At 37.6% G+C, this 16,861-nt stretch overlaps 1 protein-coding gene across 8 annotated transcripts in view; it reads right to left on the bottom strand.

Annotated features, from left to right (window-relative positions):
• The window catches only part of SLC10A7 (solute carrier family 10 member 7), a 256,508-nt gene that overhangs the window by 126,755 nt on the left and 112,892 nt on the right, over window positions 1–16,861 (bottom strand). The gene's annotated exons all lie outside the window — the stretch shown is intronic.

Consider the following 16,861-nt stretch of genomic DNA (forward strand, 5'->3'; position numbering starts at 1 on the left):
ACCATTTCCTTACACCACACACAAAAACAGACTCAAAATGGTTGAAAGACCTAAATGTGAGACAGGAGTCCATCAAAATCCTAAAGGAGAACATGGGCAGCAACCTCTTCGAACTCAGCCGCAGCAACTTCTTCCTAGAAACATCGCCAAAGGCAAGGGAAGCAAGGGCAAAAATGAACTATTGGGACTTCATCAAGATAAAAAGCTTTGCACAGCAAAAGAAACAGTCAACAAAACCAAAAGACAACCGACAGAATGGGAGAAGATATTTGCAAATGACATATCAGATAAAGGGCTAGTATCCAAAATCTATAAAGAACTTACTAAACTCAACACCCAGAGAACAAATAATCCAATCAAGAAATGGGCAGAAGATATGAACAGACATTTTTCCAAAGAAGACATCCAAATGGCCAACAGACACATGAAAAATTGCTCAACATCGGTCGGCATCAGGGAAATCCAAATATAAACCTCAATGAGATACCACCTCACACCAGTCAGAATGGCTAAAATTAACGAGTCAGGAAACGACAGATGTTGACGGGGATGCGGAGAAAGGGGAACCCTCCTACACTGTTGGTGGGAATGCAAGCTGGTGCAACCACTCTGGAAAACAGTATGGAGGTTCCTCAAAAAGTTGAAAATAGAGCTACCATACAATCCAGCAATTGCACTACTGGGTATTTACCCCAAAGATACAAATGTAGGGATCCCAAGGGGTATGTGCACCCCGATGTTTATAGTAGCAATGTCCACAATAGCCAAACTATGGAAAGAGCCAAGATGTCCATCAACAGATGAATGGATAAAGAAGATGTGATATATATATACACACACACACACACACACAATGGAATATTATGCAGCCATCAAAAGGAATGAGATCTTGCCATTTGCAATGACGTGGATGGAACTGGAGGGTGTTATGCTGAGCGAAATAAGTCAATCAGAGAAAGACATGTATCATATGACCTCATTGATATGAGGAATTCTAAATCTCAGGAGACAAACTGAGGGTTGCTGGAGTGGGGGTTGGGGTGGGAGGGATGGGGTGGCTGGGTGATATACATTGGGGAGGGTATGTGCTATGGTGAGCGCTGTGAATTGTGCAAGACTGTTGAATCACAGATCTGTACCTCTGAAACAAATAATGCAATATATGTTAAGAAAAAAAAAAAAGAAGAAGATAGCCGGAGGGGAAGAATGAAGGGGGGGAATCGGAGGGGGAGATGAACCATGAGAGACGATGGACTCTGAAAAACAAACTGAGGGTTCTAGAGGGGAGGGGGGTGGGAGGATGGGTTAGCCTGGTGGTGGGTAATAAAGAGGGCATGTTCTGCATGGAGCACTGGGTGTTATGCACAAACAATGAATCATGGAACACTACATCAAAAACTAACGATGTAATGTATGGTGATTAATATAACAATAAAAAAATTAAAAAAAAAAGCCTAATAGGCAATAATTACTAAATGTTCCTATAGGAGGCAATGTACCCAACTTTTTACATGCATTTTTTTATTTAGTTTCAAAACAAACCCATGAAGTTAGCATTATTATCTCCACTTACACATGTGAAAATGGATCCCAGAAAGATTAAGAAATATATGGAAGATCACACGGCTTATAAATGGGGGAAGATGAATTCACTGAGATGGTCCCCCTGATACATTCTCTCTTCACATGTATACTCTTTGGTAATGCTTACCATATAATCAGTTGCTTAATGTTTGCTTTCCACATTAGAATGTAACCTCTATAAATGCAGATAGGGCATCTACCTTGTTCACTAAAATATCGTTGTGATGATGCTGGGAACACAGGGGTCAAGAAACACCTCTTGTTGAACAAATGAGTGCATGATACACTGAGTCATTTCTAGCACAAAGAAAAGAAAGGCTAATTAAAAATACTCACCATAAGTCATTACCTATCCAATTCAAGCACTAAATTTGGAAAGCTGAAATAGGCATAAGTTATTATTAAGTACTATATGTAGTCCAATGAGGTTCATAGTAAATATAATCTGAATAGGAAATGTATGCAGTGTGTCTTTAGGGAAAGGCAATTCTGTGTGCATATCTAACTCTACACTGGAACCTACTGGTAAAAGCAATTACTCAGAGCACTTTCTGAAAATTCAGTTTTCTATAAATTTCAGAGTAGGTAGATAGCTCTCAAGTCCAATTTCAAAGTATAAACACATTTAAAATCACAATGAAATATTACAGATAATTACAGTAAAATTGTTTCAAAGACCCATAGAAGATCTATCTCAATTAATACAGCTAATCCTTGCATCTAAACAGTCAGTATTACTCTGTATGATACTGGGAAATCTAATCAGAATGACTGCAAGTTTTTCTGAACTTAATACGTAAGGCCAATTCCACTGACTCTGGGGACTGGTCAAGGTCAGCTCTAGATTTCAAATTCTCATAATTCATGGTTATATCATGAATGAAAGCCTGATTTAAGTATTTATTTCAACATCCTACCTCATTAAATTTTTTATCTACCAGTGTTACAACTGATGAACAAAATGAATAGGTCTTGTTTTATATTCTTCTTTTCTACTTTTCTGTAACAAAGTGGTTCATGAACATTGACATGGCCAAAGATATGAGGCAGCTTGCCATAAAAAAAATTTCAAGGAGGGTGCCTGGGTGGCTCAGTTGGTTAAGCGACTGCCTTCAGCTTAGGTCGATCCCGGAGTCCTGGGATTGAGTCCCACATCGGGCTCCTGGCTCAGCAGGGAGCCCGCCTCTCCCTCTGACCCTCTCCCCTCTCATGCTGTTTCTCTCTCTCTCTCTCTCAAATAATAAATAAATAAAATCTTAAAAAAAAATTTCAAGGAGTACAAATATTATACTTTAAATCATAAATTATAAAGGACTATTATACTAGATGAGCATTTACAAGTACAGCAAGACAAGTCTGTAACTTTATCTTTAGCAATATACCTATTTAGAGAGCATACAGAGCCTACCATGTACAAACACAAGAAATATGAACAAATGAAAATATGGAGGACCTGCAGAAGATTCAAAGACATCATCCTTCTAAGTAAGTCCCTTTTCTTACCCACAGGATCACATTCCTCCATATTCTTATTCATAAGAATAAAATGAATCATCTGTATTTTTCAAAAGCCATGCCTTATTAGATATACATGAGCTTTGTTCAGCTATCAGAAATGTTTAAAGGGAATCATGTTCTCTGATCAACAGTTCTACTTCTTCCACGAAGCCTTACCTGATCATTTCTATCTTCCCCCCTAAATCTGAGCTCTCACTCCTTGTAATCATTCAGCTGTCTCTCACGTACATACTTCCCTGTTGAAGCACACAGTTTCTACTACCTTAAATTTCATATATTTATGTGTACATATCTCTCTTTTTAAAGTAGAAGCTCATTCAGGGTAGGTTTTTCATCTGATTAAATTTTGCACCCTCCTTCCCCACAATAGCACTTGTCATAATATATGCACATAAAAGATAGAACAATTCACTCCACAAATAAATGAACATGGTTGTCTGTGAGTGATGTGGAGTCAGGTGCTAATATATCTTTGCTCCCAACAATACTAACAGCAGACATGCTCTCCAGTGCTAACATGTAATAACTTAAATGAAAACCAAAAATAACAAGTATATGTAAAATGCACAGCACAAATATCTTACTACAAGAGGGTTTCTACTTTGGTTATTTGATATTTCAATGTATTTTCTATCCACTGAAGTCCCCCCGCCACCCTGTACTTAAAGATAATTATGTATGTCATTCATTTTTCTTTGCTCAATTTGGACTTTATAGAACTTAACATTCATAAAAATCAATCAGATATCCTTATTAAAGTAAGCCACATTGGCCCTTGAACTCAAACCACTGGCCATTCTTCTCTTTGCTATGCATCATGGATTGTTCTCATTATAGGTCAACCTACAAAGTTTTTTCTCTCCACATACTTCCAGTATTATTCCTTCTTCTCTCTGGCCCAGATCTACTATCCGTCATGTTGCATAATCATGTCTATCTGAAGAGAATCGATAAGGTAACTAGCTGTGATATCACTGGATATTTTCTTCCCCACTCTAATCACCCGGATTAGTTCAATTCTTTGACTATGAAGAGGGATCATTATGTTAACTTTTAAATGAGGAGATAACTAATTAAACCAAAGTAACTCAAAGGGCTTCAAATATTGAAAGATACTGGTAGAAAAGCCCATTTCAATGGAAGAACATATTTAAATAAAAATTTTCCCTCCAATGATGGACATTTTACCAAAAGCTTTAAATAACATGCATTATTTCATGCATTATGGTATGAAAGTCAAAAGCTCATGAAAGTAGAAAAAGTTGGTAGTTTCAGATTACATTACTCTAAATAAAGAAGGAATTGTTGCTGACATCACCTTAAATATATTGCATATTGACATGTTTTTGAAGGAATTATACTTGTGTGGCACAAGTCAAAATCAAATTTAGTTCAATCAGCTGCAGCATATTTTTAAAAAATAAAAACATATTAGGGATATAAGTATATGAAAAGGCCTTTATCAACCTTGCTTTTTATGTGCCAAATTTTTAAATCCCTACTTATTTGCAAGCAAAAAATATGTACATTGGTGAAATTGTGGGATTATATATTCATAAAAAGAGTAATTTCACACACACACGAATTCCTGGCCACTGTTTCCTCAAAAGTTCACTGAAAAAAGGCAGAGAGGGGCCTGCTCCTTTAGAATTCAGTACTAAATGTTTAAACCCATACAAGGAAAAGTCATCAAGATTTAAACATAAATAACAAAGGAAAAATGAGAAAAAGAAATAAGAGAATTAAGTCAAATCCTCTGTAAACTGAATTCAGACTCTAGGATTTTACAGGGCATTAATCTAATGTATGCCAAATTAGATTTTCAAATTCCATAATATTTGATTTCTTTTCTAAAACTGGTTTACTCTTAATCCCAGAAGTTTTTCTTTCAAAGATTTAACTACAATTCTAAGTGAGATTTCTATTCAACTAGGAGCTCTGTTGTTGATTTTTTAAGCATTATGAATCATATTTATGATTTTACCCTCCCTAAACATTACTTTTGACTTTAATAAAGTTTAGACTCATGTAAGAACTCAAAGATGGTTTAATGTGGATTAAATAATACTCATTTAAAAACAGGACCACTTGTACACTATTTGTCAACTAAAATAATGTCAGAAAAGTTTTTAGACATCTGAGAATTTCTTCCAACTGCACTACAAAGCAACACAGAAGTCATCCAGGAATTTCAGTATAAGATAGATCTGCTTTTGAAATGCAATCCCAAAAACATATACAGTTGATCACAGGTAACTGTTCTGTCTTTGCCGTGGGACTATAACCTTTAGCTGGAAAATACCATGACTATGTTCCAGTCTTTAGTTTTAAGGAATCTGCATGGCACGACAGTTTAGGATTTTTAGCAATTGGACAGCTTGACCGTTCCTTTACACCCTGCTTAATGGAGCTTCTCAGTAATACCACTTGTGAACTTCAAGTCACAAAAAGACATCATTCAACATGAGTCCTTCAGTATGGCCAGTCCACTCATGCTAAAGTGGTGTTGAAATGTAAGTCTATGGGTTTGCTCAAAAGCAAATAAAAGACTACAGCAGGGCATGGATGTATGTAGTCTTTGTAAAGTGAGTAGATCTGGGGTAGCATCAAAACAGGACAGCAGAAGAAACACCTTTAAGAATTCTCTGGAGTATAATTAAACAATACAAAATAAAAGTGGAAACTAAAGATAAAAGAAAAAATGGATAAAGCAGTAACAGAAGAAGTTGTTCATTTCGGGCAGAGACTCTGGGGAACAGAGTTTAAGTACAGTTAGCTCTTCGGGCAGTGCAGATGCATATAATGTCACAAGTGTTCAAAGTGTTATTGATAGAGCATTGGCATTTTCTGCAACATCATATTGCAGAACACAGTAACTCCTAGGAACACCTTGAGATTTCTGGAAGCATGTGACTATGTGTGTACATGAGCAAATACCTGGGAATGAGTACCTCTTCTGCTACACCCTCAATTTAAAAAAAAAAAAAAAATTATTCTGTACTGGAGAAAAAATAGATAAATCTCCTTACATAATTTGATATTTATTTTGGCAATGAAATAGCAATTAGGATATAAGGAAGAGCCATGTGAAAAAAGGTTGTGTGAGCCAGACTAATGTCATTTTAGACAAATCTGCCATGATGACTGTTCTGTGACCTGAAACCTTCTTGAGCACAGCCCCTCTCCATGGTCACCCCCTGACCACTTCTTTCCTCTTGTTTACCACATCCTTAAGCACACCCTCAGGGCATAATGTCCTTGATCTGCCCTGGAGATATAGCTATGACACACACTATTCTTAAAGATTCTCTTGAGTGGTCCCTCAGTATTCCCAGTCTCTAGGGCTATAAAAACAAGTCTTAAGGGAGGTGGGATTTTGGAGATCTACTCATCCCGTGGTCACCCAAGACAGGCTTCTTTCCATAAATCCCCTTAATAAACCACTTTTCATCAAGCTAGACTTGCTGGCCTTTCTCTTTGGTCTTATGGCTCCTTCAGCCTTTGGAGGTCATTTTGCATATAACTTCCTTTCATGGAACAAAGGTAATAGTTACATATACTTATAAACACACATACACAATGAATGTGTGGCAACCACTAAAACTTAAATATTTTATTTCTTTCTGTTTAAAGTATAGTAAGAGAAGAAGTATCAAGAAGATTCTTTATCACAAAAGAAGAAGACAAATTTAGATCAAGAAAATCAGAAACTCCAAAGGAGAATCTATACAAAATTACACTGTAACAACAGTGGAACATTTGTTATAAGAAAAGTAGACAAGCCTTGGACCAGTGATCAGGAAGCCATTTAATTTGATATAATAAGAAACAGCTTTATGGACCACAGCATGCTAGAATTAGTCTTCTTCAGAAAAGAATCTCTGGGTGATGTCAAAAGACAAGAAGGATAAAATATGGCTTTGTAAAACTTGTTTAGAGATGGGAACATAGACAAGTCCATTCTGAAGAAAGAGAAAAGAGAGAAAAAACAGCCAAGGTGGGCAAAGTGAAACCTTGCATGTGAATATGTATCATAACCACTAATTATAAGACTCACAAATCCCAAGGCTTTTTGTTTTATCCTCAGTCCTGCCTGGAAAATGGTTAATTTATTCTACAGCTATTTAGACTGGCACAGACTAGGTGCCAGGTACTATGTAAACAGCAGGGATATTAGAGTGAAAAGGACAGGCAAGGTCCCTCCTCTCTTAGAGCTCTAGTGGGGATTGACACACAATGGACAAATGAACGAGATAACTTTTGATAATGATAATGGCTTTGAAGAAATAAAAAAGTTGATGTGTTAGAAAGTACTGGGGAGGTACTTATGGAAGGCCACTGAGGAGGGGTCACTTCAGCTGACACTTGAGTGACAAGCAGCCAATCCAGTGAAGACCAGAATGTTCCAGACAGAGGGGAGGGCTAGTGCAAAGGCCCTGAGGAAAAAAACATCCTTGGTGTGTTTGAGGAGAGAAACTTTGTGTTGCTGGAGTGTGCTGAGTATGTGGTGTGGTATTAGGTGGGGCCAAGGAGGAAGACAGGGCTAGCTAATAGGACCTTATTGGTTGGGATAATGAATCTATAAATATTTTCCTAAGGGCAACAGAAGACAACAGAGGTTTTAAAACTAGGAAGAGTCTGGAGAAAGTATGGTAATATAATGTGAGGTTTATATTCTAAAAAGATTACTTTAGCTGATGAGTGAAGTCAGAATTTTAGGGAGATCAGAGCAGAAGCAGACAAGACCAATTAGGGAATAATTTATAGGGTAGGAGGCAAGGGTTGATGGCATCTGGTATTTGAGTAGTGACAGTGAAGATGAAGAGAAGTTGATGAACTCAAGATCTATTTTGAAGGTAGATCCAATGGGATTTACTGATAAGTCAGATATGGGGAGAGGGAGATGGTGGAAAGAAATCCAGGAACAGTCTTATATTCAAATAATGAGTAGAACCATTTACTGAAATGAGAAAAACTGAGGGAGAAGCAATCTAAGGATGGGAAGGGGGATCAAAAATTCTATTTTGCATATGATAAACTTGAGACTTTTATTAGATATCCAAGATGAGACATCAAATAGGCTTTTTGATATATATGAGTCTGGCATTTGGGGAAGAAGTTAGATCTGAAAATATCAATTTGGTAGCAGATGCATTTTGATGTTACATAAAACCATGGAATTGGGGGCTCCTGGGTGGCTCAGTTCGTTGAGTGTCCAACTCTTGATTTTGGCTCAGGTCGTGATTTCAGGGTCATGAGATTGAGCCGAGTGTTGGGCTCCACATTGAGCATGGAATCTACTTGAGATTCTCTCTCTCCCTCTCTCTGCCCTACCCACCCCCCAAAACAAAACAAAACAAAACAACAATGGAATTGGGTGAACTTTCCTAGGGAGTTACTGTAGACAGAGAAAAGACCAGGACCCATGACCAAGCACTGAGACACTCTAACATTTAGAAGTTAAGCAAAGCAAAGAACCCACATAAGAAACTGAGAAGGGGTGGTTGGCAAAACAGATGGAATCCCAGGAGAGATAGGTATCATGGAAATGAGGAAAACATGTTTCAAAGAGGGAGTGATCAATTGTGTCCACTATTCCCAAGTGCTTGAGTAAGACAAGAACAAAGAAACCACCACTGGCTTTGGACAGATGGAGATGACTGGTAACCTCGATAAGAGCCAAGTTAAGTTCTTAGTAGTGTGTCAGAGATACTTGATTAGAGTAAACTGAAGAGGCGAAGTGCTATAAGGAATGAAGCCTGGAACAGCTGTTTCCAAAACCCACAGCTAATATCATCCTCAACGGGGAAAAACTGAGAGCTTCTCCCATAAGGTCGGGAACACTACAGGGATGTCCGCTCTCATCACATTTATTTAAGATAGATTGGAAGTCCTAGCCACAGCAATCAGACAACAAAAAGAAAAAAGGCATCCCAATCAGCAAGGAAGAAGTCAAACTTTCACTGTTTGCAGATGACATGATACTCTATATAGAAAACCTGGAAGACTCCTATCAAAAAACTGCTAGAACTGATAAACAAATTCAGTAAAGTCACAGGAGACAAAATCAATGTACAGAAATGTGTTGCATTTCTTTACACCAATAATGAAGCAACAGAAAGAAATTAAGGAATCAATCCCATTTACAACTGCACCAAGAAAATTAAGATACCTAGGAATAAATCTAACCAAAGAAGTAAAAGACCTGTACTCTGAAAACCATAAAACACTGATGAAAGAAATTGAAGATGACACAAAGAAATGGAAAGACCTTCCATGTTCATGGACTGGGAGAACAAATATTGTTAAAATTCTATACTACCCAAAGCAGTCTAAACATTTAATGCAATCTCTATCAAAATATCACCAGCATTTTTCACAGAGCTAGAAGAAACAATCCTAAAATTTGTGTGGAACCACAAAAGATCCTGAATAGCCAAAGCAACTTGAAAAAGAAAAGCAAAGCTGAAGGCATCACAATTTGAACTTCAAGTTATATTACAAGCTGTAATAACCAAAACATTATGGAACTGGCACAAACACAGACACATAGATAAGGGGCACCTGGATGGCTCAGTGGGTTAAGTGTCCGACTCTTGATTTTGGCTCAGGTTATCACCCCAGGGTCGTGGGATTAAGCCCCGCATTGGGCTCTGTGCTCAGCGTGGAGTCGGCTTGTCCCTCTCCCTCTGTTCCTCCCCCAACCCCTGCTCTCTCTCTCAAATGAATAAATACAATCTTTAAAAAAAAAAAAAAAAAAAAAAAAACAGACACACAGATCAATAGAACAGAACAGAATACCCAAAAATGAACCCAGAACTATATGGTCAATTAATCTTCAAAAAAGCAGGAAAGAATATCCAATGGGAAAAATAATTTCTCTTCAACAAATGGTGTTAGGAAAACTGGACAGCAACATGCAAAAGAATGAAACTGGACCACTTTCTTACACCATACACAAAAATAAATTCAAAATGGATTAAAGACCTTAATGTGAATCCTGAAATCACAAAAATCCTAGAAGGGAACACAGGTAGTAAGTTCTTTGACATAGGCCATAGCAACTTCTTTTTAGATATCTCCTGGGGCAAGGAAAACAAAGGCAACAATAAACTACTGGGACTATATCAAAAGAAAAAAGCTTCTGCACAGTGAAGGAAACAACAAAAGTAAAAGGCAATCTATGGAATGGGAGAAGATATTTGTAAAGGACATATCTGATGAAGGGTTAGTATCCAAAATATATAAAGAAATTACAAAGCTCAATACCCAAAAAACAAATAACCCAATTTAAACATGGGCAGAAGACAGGAATAGACATTTTTCCAAAGAAGACCTACAAATGTCCAAGAGACACATGAAAAGATGCTCAATGTCACTTATCATCAGGGAAATGCAAATGAAAACTACAATGAGATATCACCTCACACCTGTCAGAATGGCTAAAATCAACAACACAAGAAACAAGAGCTGTTGGTGAGGATGCAGAGAAAGGGGAACCCTCCTGCACTGTTGGTGGGAATGTAAACTGGTGCAGCCACTCTGGAAAACATGAGGTTCCTCAAAAAATTAAAAATAGAACTACCCTGCAATCTAGTAATCACACTACTGAGTATTTACCCAAAGAATACAAAAATACTAATTCAAAGGGATACATGGAGCCCTATGTTTACAGCAGCATTTTATCTACAATAGCCAATATTACTGAGCATTACTGTAGAATATTACTGAGCCATAGAAAAAAATGAAATCTTGCCATTTGCAACGACATGGATGGAGGTAGAGAGTATTGTGCTAAGCCAAATAAGTCAGTCAGAGAAAGACAAATACCATATGATTTCACTCATATGTGGAATTGAAGAAACAAAACAAACGAGCAAAGGGTAAAAGAGAAAGGGGGAGGCAAACCAAGAAACAGGCTCTTAACTATAGAGAACAAACTGATGGTAGGTGGGGGAGTGGGTAAAATAGGTGATGAAGATCAAGGAGTGTACTTGTTGTGATGAGCACTGGATGACGTAGGGAAGTGGTGAATCACTATATTGTACACCAGAAACTAATATAACACTGTATGTTAACTAACTGGAATTTAAATAAAAACTTTAAAAAATTGTTTGCTTGGAAGAATAGCAGTGAAATGGGGCAGTGGCTGGAAGGGAAGTTGGAAGGTTATAAGAGCATGGTCCAGTAGAGGCCCACACTCAATCCTATTCTGGTTTCTTGGCTTAGTACTAGTATCTGCGGTAGAAAGCAGGATCTTGAGAGTTTGTTTTTTTGTTTTTGTTTTTTTTTTGAGTCACAGATATAATCAACACTTATTGAAACATTTATTGAACACCTACTAGATGCAAAGCACAGTGGTAGGAATCAGAATAGAACTAAGGATATGGGCTCAGATTTTCAGCACTTGAGCTCTTGCCAGGGAGCAGAACACTAATTGTAAACTTGTGGAAGTTGGTTCTAAGGAAACAAAAAAAGTAGGCTAAGCTTCAGGTCCCACTGGACTTTTATTGTAGTTCACATCTGACCAATGAGATGACAGATGAATGGACAGGTTGTCAATAAGAGCTCCTACTTTCCACACACATACCATGTTTATCAGTTTGGCCCTGCAGATATATATTTTTTTCTTTAGTTTTTTCAATGGGAAGTTTGTACCATTTGACCACTTCCACTTATTTCACCCACACCTCCACCCCCTTGTGGATATTAAAAGAAGAAGACAAAAGAAACAGAAATAAATTAACATGTAATAAAGATGGCATAAAATGTATATTGAGTGTTAGGGAATATACATTTATGTATAAAGTATAAAGAAGGTGAGCAACAAGAAAAACACCCAAAAAAGAACAAAGAAAATATGAAGCTATCCATGAAAGGAAAGAAGCTGCAAGTGCTGAATGGCCCCAGGACTCATAATAGCTAAAATTGGGTTGCTGAGTAACAAGTCAGAAAGAAGCATCGGACAGTCATTCAGTCATGATCAATCAGTATTTTTCCTAGAGATCATAAGCTACTCCAGCAGCAGACGGTAAAAGTCTTTAGGCTAGAAAGACCTGTTCAAGATTCCTCACTTCCCCTGGCTACTGGTCCCCTAGGAACCTTTGGTGGTCTGGCAATCCCCTCATCCTCTGTGTTCTACTCCCATCCTCCCCCCCAAACTGGGATCACCATCTGGCCCGGTTCATCTTCTGGATGATGATGGATGACTTACAGAAATAAAGGCAAGAGTCAGATAGAAGGAGGGAAGCCAAATATGAACAAAAGGACAGGGATAGAGTCCTTTCCCTCTGGCCCCATATTAATAAGCTTTGTATTTCCTTATGCCCAGGGGATCTGCAAGGACACTTCTGGTGAGAGAAGGAAGAAAGAATGAAGTGAGAGAAGGTAACGCTTACTGCATGCCTCTTACATGCCAGAAATTGTGCTTAGGCTTCTCAGGTTTCCATGTTTGTTCCTGACAACAATCCTGAGTTGCCTACGGATGAGGAAACCATGAGAAAAAAGGAAAAAAAAGATGAGGATTTTGTCCCAATTTACACAGCCAGAGAGAAACAGAACTGGAGTCTGAAACCAAGTCTGTCCAACTCTAAATACTAGTCTCTTCTCATTATAAATAAACACCAAGGAGTTGGTTACCTATGTTTACAATATATTAAATCAAGAAGAAATTCTATAAAATTAGTAAGTAAAAAATACATGAATGCAGTGAATTTGTGATTTGGGGTGCTCTGAATTAGCATTTTTTGTTGAGACTGCAAAGGTCAACTAAGCTAAAAACTAGATCAAAATAAACTTTATGAAACATTTTTAGAAACCAGATTAAAGGGTATAATTAGGTGCTACGTAGATCTGTTTGGAATGGAATAAAAATTTACATCTGTACAACTACCACAAAAGAGGTATAAACACACACTTACAATCATTGTCTTCAGAACTGAGAGTAAGTTATAGCCATGATACACCATTAATATGACAGTGTGTATTTCCTAAAAGGCAAGGACACTCTCCTACACCACCACAGTAAAACCTGCTTATTGGGAAATTATCTTGATAATGATACTACCATCTACCATCAAATCCACAGTCCCATCCAAAATTTCACCAACTGTCCCAATCTTTTTCTTTTTTTTTTAATTATGTTATGTTAGTCACCATACAGTACATCATTAGTTTTTGATGTAGTGTCCAATGATTCATTGTTTGCATATAACACCCAGTACTCGTTATAACACATCTGTTTTTTTAATCTAGAATCATGTTTTGCAGTTAATTGTCATGTCTCTATCTGGAACAATTCCTTAATCTTTCCTTGCCTTCCATAATCTTGGTTATTTTTGAAGAGTACAGGCCACTTACTTCACAGAGAGTCTGTTTGGGTTTGTCTGTGTTGTTCTCATGATTAAATTCAGGTTATGATTTTTGACAGGAATGCCACAGAAGCGATGCTATGCCCTCCAATTATCACATCAGGAGGCAATGTGTCCATTTGCCCCATTACTGGGGATATTCACTTTGACCACTTGGTTAAGGTGGTGTCTTCTAGGTTTCTTCTCAGTGAAATTACTATTTTTCCCTTTGTAATTAAAATACTTGGAGAATACTAGTTGCCAGTGATTTTTCTAACTCCAGCATTCCTCATATCTTTCTTGCCTAGAATTCTCTCCCAATGATTTGTTTATTCATTTACTTATTTATATTAGTATGGACTCATGCATTCCTATCTTATTCACTGGGTTATAATCTTTTTAGTATCTTACTAATTTGGATGTTCAAATAATTGCAGATTTGGCCTGGGCGCCTGGGTGGCTCAGTTGGTTAAGCGACTGCCTTCGGCTCAGGTCATGATCCCGGAGTCCCGGGATCGAGTCCCACATCGGGCTCCCTGCTCGGCGGGGGGTCTGCTTCTCCCTCTGACTCTCTTCCCTCTCTTGCTATCTGTCTCCCATTCTCTCTCTCTCAAATAAAAAAAAAAAAAAAAAAATCAAAAAAAAAAAAAAATTGCAGATTTGGCCAGTGCAAGTCCCTTCAAGCTTCCAAGCTTCTGACATTTTCTGACATGTCCTCATCACTTTCGAGCACTAATTATCTTTAATTTACTTATTTCCCCATATGTCCTGTATATAACCAGCCGGCTGGCACTGTCGGCCCTGACTGCCTCCCCGGACCAGGTGCCAGTCACCTCCTCAGCCCTGGACCGGCAGGCTACCCCAACTCCAGCTACATCAAGGGAAGGTAAGGGAACCAAAATTATTTTTTTAAAGAAAAGATAAGGAAAAGAAGAGGAGGGGGACAGGAAGGGGACAGGAAGAAGAACTCAGCTTCACCCTTGAATGATAATTTGTGAATGATCTTCTCAGCTGGCAGCCATCTTCCTACAGCACTAGAAGATATTCCATTTTAATTTGGCCTCTATTTCTGACTTAGAGAAGTCAGCTGCCAGGCTAATTATTGTTTTGGAAAGTTGCCTTTTCTCTCTGGTTAGTTTGGAAATATTCTCTTCGAGCACAATGTGTAATGGTCAAGAGCACAGACCTGGGAAGTAGATTATCTGGATTCAAATCTCAGCTTGGCCACGTACTAGCTGTGTAATCTTGGGAAGATTTGGTAACTTCTCTGTGCCTTACTTCCTCTTTAAAAAAAAAATGGGGACAATAGTCACTATCTACAAATCAGTGAGTGTGTGAGTGTGTGCATATGTATGTGTGTACACGTTTGTGTGCATATATCTCACTTAGGAGATTACCTGGCACAAAGTAACCAGTATATAAGGGTTTGCCATTACTGTCAGTAGTGGTTGCAGTTGTAGTTGTTTTTGTTGTATCAAAGTTTTATTCTGATACACAGGGGTGGATTTATTCATACTTATCCTGCTTGGGAGTTGGTGAACTTCTTCAATCTAGGAATTCATGTTTTACTAATTCTCAGCTACTCTCTCTATTCTCTCTGAAACTCCTGTCTGGTACTAGTTTTTATATTAATTTCTATGCTCAGAGTTTCTGGCCCCATGAAAATGGTATAAATTTATACTCTCTAACCACCTCTTAGCACAGGGTTGGAGTGTGTGCACTTTTCACAGGAGACTTATTTTCTTCCATTCAGATCTCAGCCTAAGACAACACTATCACTTATCATGGCCAACGAGAAGAGTTTTTCTAGTACTCTTTTCACTGAGGGGGGGACCCTTCCGATTCCCACATTTATTCGGCAGTCTCGATTCTAGCTCACTGCTTGGAATATGCCCAAACGGCATTTCATATAGCTGCATGGATACTTAGCACCTATGAAGGTATACAGCGTTCTTATGTGTACCACTCAGGCATTTGACAATTGTCTTTTTAACACAAATTCCTAGAAGTGCAACTGACCCAGCAAGAACAGGCTGAACAACATGGTGGTTATCGTTGTGGAATCTGGAGTTAGAAAGATACAAGTTCATATCACTTAATAGCTGTTATCATCAAACTCTTTTTAGTTATGGTTTCCTCACTTATAATACAAGAGTAATAACAGTTACTAAAAATAAAAAATATAACACAGGCTAAGTATTTGGCACAGCACCAAGTCCATGGTAGCTTTGATAGATGCTATTATTGTTGTTGTTATTATTCTAAGCATTTCCAGTTTTGATCCACATAGTGAAAGTACCATCTACAAAGATCATATCTTATTTATAGACCTACCAACAGTGTGTATTTCTAAGTCTTTCCATTCTCATCAATCAGTCAATCTTATTAAACTTTGCTGATTTCATAAATGGAAAATATCTCACTCTTATTTGTACTGATACGATCAGCAGTGCAGTTGTACATCTCTTCATAATTTTATTGCTCATCCATGTTTGTTCCTCTGTGAATGGCCAGCTTAAGATCTTTGCTCATTTCTCCATTGGCATATGTATTTGCTTCCTCTTTATCTGTAAGAACTGTTTATTTATTAAAGATAAAAACATCCTCATCTATACTTTGCTTCTTTGTTAGAGTAAACTTCAGATATGAAAGCACTTCCTTTATAAAGGATGAATTCATTGTCAGAATAAACTGCAGATGTAGTCTTTACTGATTTGCTGCAGTAATTTTGGTTATTACTAGTCTCGTTTGCCAACTTCGCATGAAAACAGCATAGGGATTATCTTTCTAGATCAGACCCCATCTTGCCCAAACATGGCAAAGTTCTGTTTCTAAAGGATGTCCCAGAGAACATGATAAAAAAATAAGAGACCATGTGTAGCATAATAATACTTGCAATTATTTAGGATCTGTTCAGAGTTTATAGGCAGATTTACTACAATTTAGTTTCTCATTGGTTCTGAAATAAATTCACCAAAACCCCTTTAAAATTACTTTTTTGCCTGTGTTAAGTACCTCTCCTTGTTATTTTTCGGGAGCTTTAAGAATGCCCTTTCCTCTTTCTATTTCCAGATCCACCATCTTGGTGCATGTTCACCTTACATACGCCATTCATGATTTGATAGATTTCTACTTTACTGGCCAAAGAGTCCTCATCTTTCACTTTGTCCTCATATGTCAATTCCTTTTCTCTCCCTCCTACTCCTCTGATCATTTTATAATGAATTGGTAACCACAATAATGAAATTTACTGAGAAAACTAAATTTTGAGATGCTGCCATAACTAATGGAGTCAGAGAAATGATGAAAAGGGCTTTAATGAGGTTTGAAATATGGTTGGAATATTACAGATAGAAAATCAATTTGGACAATGCTGTCAGCTTCATCCACAAGGGAAAAATTATTTAAAC

The sequence above is a fragment of the Halichoerus grypus genome, chromosome 3 (genome assembly GCF_964656455.1).
Source record: "Halichoerus grypus chromosome 3, mHalGry1.hap1.1, whole genome shotgun sequence".
Classification (NCBI taxonomy): domain Eukaryota; kingdom Metazoa; phylum Chordata; class Mammalia; order Carnivora; family Phocidae; genus Halichoerus; species Halichoerus grypus.